Source organism: Narcine bancroftii, chromosome 9 (assembly GCF_036971445.1).
Source record: "Narcine bancroftii isolate sNarBan1 chromosome 9, sNarBan1.hap1, whole genome shotgun sequence".
NCBI classification, from domain to species: Eukaryota; Metazoa; Chordata; class Chondrichthyes; order Torpediniformes; family Narcinidae; genus Narcine; species Narcine bancroftii.
The window spans coordinates 74375492-74381533 of NC_091477.1; the positions used below are offsets into that span (position 1 = coordinate 74375492).

General features: G+C 58.7%; 1 long non-coding RNA gene across 2 annotated transcripts; it reads right to left on the reverse strand.

Annotated features, from left to right (window-relative positions):
• Nucleotides 1-349: 349 nt before the first annotated feature.
• On the reverse strand, nucleotides 350-5296 carry LOC138742980 (uncharacterized). 2 transcript variants are annotated; one of them, XR_011344561.1, is made up of 3 exons: nucleotides 5220-5296; nucleotides 2539-2628; nucleotides 350-526 (listed from the first exon to the last, which is right to left on the reverse strand). It is a non-coding gene; the product is annotated as an uncharacterized lncRNA (long non-coding RNA). The 2 variants fall into 2 exon arrangements; XR_011344560.1 differs by having other exon boundaries at nucleotides 4791-5277.
• Between the last annotated feature and the right edge of the window lie 746 nt (nucleotides 5297-6042).

Sequence of the window (6042 nt, forward strand, 5' to 3'; positions counted from 1 at the left end):
GTGAAGGCAGGAACTTGACAATGAGGTTAGAGGAATAAACCAATGACCTTGTGGAATGGTGAAGGTGGCACAATGGGCCAAAGTCTCTGCTTCTAACCCTTAGTTCCTATGGTACACAAAACAACTTGGACAACAAGAACATAGTTAACACATCCCATGGTACTGGACAGGATATGACACTTAGCCACCAAAAGGTATGTGAGCGCTGAAGAAGAGTTGAAGGAGCCTTTCAAAGGAATTGAGCCAGCAGAAGGGACCTCAGGAAATTCAGGAGATCACTATTTTTTTAATACATTAAAAAAAGCTTATCTTTGACACCTCCCTTAAATTTTCCTACACTCACCTTAAATATTTTTACCCTGGAAAAAAGGTGTTGAATGTCCACCCTCATAATCTTGAATATCTCTAGTAAATCACCTCTCATCCTTCATTGCTCCAAAGAGAAAATTCCGAGCTCTGTCATAAGACATGTTCTCAAATCCAGGCAGCGTCCTGGTAAATCTCTTCTGCGCCCTCTCCAAGCCATCTGTGGAAGGGAAGGAGATGGAAAGCTTGAGGAAGGGACAGAAAGAGAAGGGCTTACAAATCAGGAAGGCACGAAGGTGAGAAGGTGCGGTGAGTGGTGGGGGGAGGGGGCATTGCACTTCTCCGTTCTTGTTTCTTTTGCTTCAACCAGTGGAGGCAAGGTTTTAAAAAAAACACACTCCTACCTGATGTGTTATCTCCAGGGAATTTGTGCTTATGCCGGTTCCCTACACTTTTCAGGATCAGTCTTATATCTCTGACACATTCCCTTGTCTGCTTTTATGACTGAAAACGCAGAACCTCACACTTCTCCAGTCTGAATTCCATTTGCCTCTTCATCCATTCATATCCTCCTGCAGCTAGAACTTGCTTTGTATTATCCACATTGGACCTGTAAACCCAACTCCTCGTCACTAAAACTCCCAGTGATCACTAGTCTGCTTTCTGCAAACAAGTCGATCTTTGGTCCACTTGCTGGTCTCCCATGAATCCTGTGGGATGCTGCTTCCTGGATCAATCTTCCAAGTGCAGCGTTTGCCCAAATTTCTGAGAGCATCATCAAATGCTTGATCCTTATCGACAGTCTCGTGAGCTCCACAAAGAATATGACTGGCAGTCAGATGTGACCTGTCCTTCACTCTCCTTGATGAAGCTCCACCTCTCTAAATGCTCATTTATTTTGCCACTCAGAAAAATGTGTTGACAAGCAGCCCAAGACCCACGTCAGACTGAGGGGCCTGTTGTTACTCAATCCTGCCTCTACCTCTTCCAATCCTTCTGCCTGAAGCCCGTGGCCCAAGAGAATGGGAAAATGATTGTCAGAATGTACCATTTCCTCTTTCTTCAAAGCCTGGGACTTAGTTACATGGGGCCACCCTGCCCAGCCCTTTCAGTATTTGGAAAGTTTCAACAAGTTTCACTCCTTGTCCTTCTTGACCTACCACGTTCCTCTAGTGGGTTGTGCTCACAAAATCAACTTCCTCACTGCACCTCTGGACGTGCATTAACAAACTTGATATTGAATATTACATACAGCACGGTAACAGGTCATTTTGGCCCACGAGCCCGTGCTGCAAAATTTACACCCAATTGACCTACACACCCAGCATGTTTTTGAATGGTGGGAGAAAACTGGTGCCCCCAGGGAAAACCCACGCAAACGTGGAGAGAACATGCCAACTCCTGACAGACAGCATGGGATTCGAACCCTGGTCCTGAATGCTGGCATTGTAAAGGAGTTCCATTAACTGCCATGCCAACTGTGCCGCCCCTGTTCTCTCTCCATGTAGGCTGCCTCTTTGGTCACCATTCACTCCCATCTTGCTTTGTGTTCTTGCCAATGCTTTCTCATGCTTTCTCTCACTCTTCCTGATTTCCTTTTCAGTATTATTCTGCACCTTCAGCCTTCCCCAGGATGTATGTGACGTGGGAGCTCTTGGCACCCGTTGAAGGCTTAAGTGCTTTATCTCATCCCTGAAGATCTGTGGGGATCTGGAATCAGGATCTAGCCTTATCTTTACGTGTATGTATTTGTTACGGCTCTTCACTCTCTCTTTTTGAACACCCTTCATGCAGCTGCACTGAATTCCCATTAAGGAACTGTTCAAGTCCATTTATAGTACATTAAAGTACAGTCTAGGCCCTTCGGCCCATGATATTGTACGAACCTATGTAAACTTACTCTACAAGAATCTTTCCATTTCCTCCCCCACACCCTAATCCTGTATTTTTCTTACATCCACGTGCCTTTTGAATGTCACCATTGCACCAGTCTCCACCATTATCTCTGACAATCCATTCTGGACACCCATACTCCTTATGAACAAAATAACTTACCTCTGATGTCTCTCCTAAGCTTTCCTCCATTCTCCTTTAACAGATGCCTTCTGGTATTTGCTATTGTTGCCCCAGGTGCTGACCGTCCACCATATCCAAGCCCCTCATAATCTTGTACACCTCCAAGTCACCTCTCATCCCTCATTGTTATGAAAAGTCCCAGTTCTGTCAACGTACCTTCGTAAGTCATTCTTCAATCCCCGGAACGTCCTGGTACATCTCCTCAACACTCACTCCAAAGCATCGACATCCTTCCTGGAACCAGAACTGAACACAAAACTCCAAGTAAAAACACAATCCTGGAAAAACTCAACAAGCCACACAACACTTATATTGCAAAAATAAATAACCAATTTCAGGTTTGATTCCTTCTCAAGGTATGAGCAAAACGTATGTAGGCTCCTGAATAAAATGGCAGTTGGGAGAGGAGATAGCTCTGCGACCGGGGGAGGGGGGGGCGACCGGGGGAGGGGGGGGCGACCGGGGGAGGGGGGGGCGACCGGGGGAGGGGGGGGGCGACCGGGGGAGGGGGGGGCGACCGGGGGAGGGGGGGGCGACCGGGGGAGGGGGGGGCGACCGGGGGAGGGGGGGGCGACCGGGGGAGGGGGGGGCGACCGGGGGAGGGGGGGGGCGACCGGGGGAGGGGGGGGCGACCGGGGGAGGGGGGGGCGACCGGGGGAGGGGGGGGCGACCGGGGGAGGGGGGGGCGACCGGGGGAGGGGGGGGCGACCGGGGGAGGGGGGGGCGACCGGGGGAGGGGGGGGCGACCGGGGGAGGGGGGGGCGACCGGGGGAGGGGGGGGCGACCGGGGGAGGGGGGGGCGACCGGGGGAGGGGGGGCGACCGGGGGAGGGGGGGGCGACCGGGGGAGGGGGGGGCGACCGGGGGAGGGGGGGGCGACCGGGGGAGGGGGGGGCGACCGGGGGAGGGGGGGGCGACCGGGGGAGGGGGGGGCGACCGGGGGAGGGGGGGGCGACCGGGGGAGGGGGGGGCGACCGGGGGAGGGGGGGGCGACCGGGGGAGGGGGGGGCGACCGGGGGAGGGGGGGGCGACCGGGGGAGGGGGGGGCGACCGGGGGAGGGGGGGGCGACCGGGGGAGGGGGGGGGCGACCGGGGGAGGGGGGGGCGACCGGGGGAGGGGGGGGCGACCGGGGGAGGGGGGGGCGACCGGGGGAGGGGGGGGCGACCGGGGGAGGGGGGGGCGACCGGGGGAGGGGGGGGCGACCGGGGGAGGGGGGGGCGACCGGGGGAGGGGGGGGCGACCGGGGGAGGGGGGGGCGACCGGGGGAGGGGGGGGGCGACCGGGGGAGGGGGGGGCGACCGGGGGAGGGGGGGGCGACCGGGGGAGGGGGGGGCGACCGGGGGAGGGGGGGGCGACCGGGGGAGGGGGGGGCGACCGGGGGAGGGGGGGGCGACCGGGGGAGGGGGGGGCGACCGGGGGAGGGGGGGGCGACCGGGGGAGGGGGGGGCGACCGGGGGAGGGGGGGGCGACCGGGGGAGGGGGGGGCGACCGGGGGAGGGGGGGGCGACCGGGGGAGGGGGGGGCGACCGGGGGAGGGGGGGGCGACCGGGGGAGGGGGGGGCGACCGGGGGAGGGGGGGGCGACCGGGGGAGGGGGGGGCGACCGGGGGAGGGGGGGGCGACCGGGGGAGGGGGGGGGCGACCGGGGGAGGGGGGGGCGACCGGGGGAGGGGGGGGCGACCGGGGGAGGGGGGGGCGACCGGGGGAGGGGGGGGCGACCGGGGGAGGGGGGGGCGACCGGGGGAGGGGGGGCGACCGGGGGAGGGGGGGGCGACCGGGGGAGGGGGGGGCGACCGGGGGAGGGGGGGGCGACCGGGGGAGGGGGGGGCGACCGGGGGAGGGGGGGGCGACCGGGGGAGGGGGGGGCGACCGGGGGAGGGGGGGGCGACCGGGGGAGGGGGGGGCGACCGGGGGAGGGGGGGGCGACCGGGGGAGGGGGGGGCGACCGGGGGAGGGGGGGGCGACCGGGGGAGGGGGGGGCGACCGGGGGAGGGGGGGGCGACCGGGGGAGGGGGGGGCGACCGGGGGAGGGGGGGGCGACCGGGGGAGGGGGGGGCGACCGGGGGAGGGGGGGCGACCGGGGGAGGGGGGGCGACCGGGGGAGGGGGGGGCGACCGGGGGAGGGGGGGGCGACCGGGGGAGGGGGGGCGACCGGGGGAGGGGGGGCGACCGGGGGAGGGGGGGCGACCGGGGGAGGGGGGGCGACCGGGGGAGGGGGGGCGACCGGGGGAGGGGGGGGCGACCGGGGGAGGGGGGGCGACCGGGGGAGGGGGGGGCGACCGGGGGAGGGGGGGCGACCGGGGGAGGGGGAGAGAGGAGTGGTCCAGCAGAAACTGGAGAAGTCGATGTTAAGGCTATGTGATTGGTGAGTGTTCAGATGGAATTTTTAGGCGTTGCTCTCTAATTTACCTGTCTCCACCCAAAATGCTGACTGACCATTTCCTCCCACTGACGCTGCCAGACCGACTGTATCCCTCCAACTTCTCTTTGTTTCCTCAGGTTCCTACATCTGCAGTTTTTGTTTCTTCAAACAATGCTGCATTTTATTTGCTTTAACCAGCTTCAGAATTCATTATTCCAGGAAAATTTCTTGGCCTTTGATTGACATTAGATTAACAAGGAAACCAGATGAACAATAAATTCACAGTGCACCAATTTTCCCATGAGCCGAGGCAACCTGGGAGTTCATCAGCACTGAAGCTCAGATTTCTAATGTGGTCCAACTTTCACCTGTCCCAAATTCCACTGCCTGAGCACAATAAAATTCCACAGTTCTACCTGGGTCTTAGATGAACTCAGGAATCCGTACTAATTGAACGAGTAGATGGAAACACCCACCAGCCTCTAAAACTGAAGGGCAGGATAAGACTAAGCATCCTGCACTTTAGATGTCTTCTGGTGCCATAACTAAAGCCTTCCAACCAGCCCATTGGAATCATGAGGCACAAAGGAATCCTTTGTTCATTCAGGGAACCATGGCAGCACCTACACTTCCCAAGGAGAACAAAAACTACTGGCCCCCATCATGACAACATTTTACAGGAGCATGATTGAGAGTGTCCTGTCTGGCAGTGTCATCATGGAGTACAGTAGCAGCTGCCAAGCATTGAACCAGAAGACGATACTGAGCACCATCAAAACACACTGGAGTCTCCTTTTCCTTGATTGAAGACATTCTTTGGGAGCATTACTTAAATGGGGCTCAAAGAATTATTGAGGACCTTTCCATCCAGCTCATTGGACCCACTGATGTCAGGAAGGCGGTCCATGACGATTAAAATCAGGACTGTCAGGCTGGGAAATAACTTCTTCCTGTAGCCTGATTGATGAATAGTCTCCTGTAACCCAGTAAATAATTCCAATTTTATCCCTTTACATTTATTTTAAATTATATCTGCATGTATTTTATGTGATTATACTGTCCTCTGTTTTATGTGTGCAAGGTGCTATGGAGAAACAAAATTTTATCTGACCTGCAGTCAGACGATAATGAATTTGATAGCAGGACCGGATCAGTGAGGGTGCTGATGGCAACCAGGGTTCCTGAAAGTCTTTGGGCACTGACTGCACCCTTATCGTTTTGGGAATTGGGAACTGTGGGCCAAGGAGGGTGACCCAAACGCCTGGAGTTCACCACTGGAATGGGCAGGAGACTGCGCGA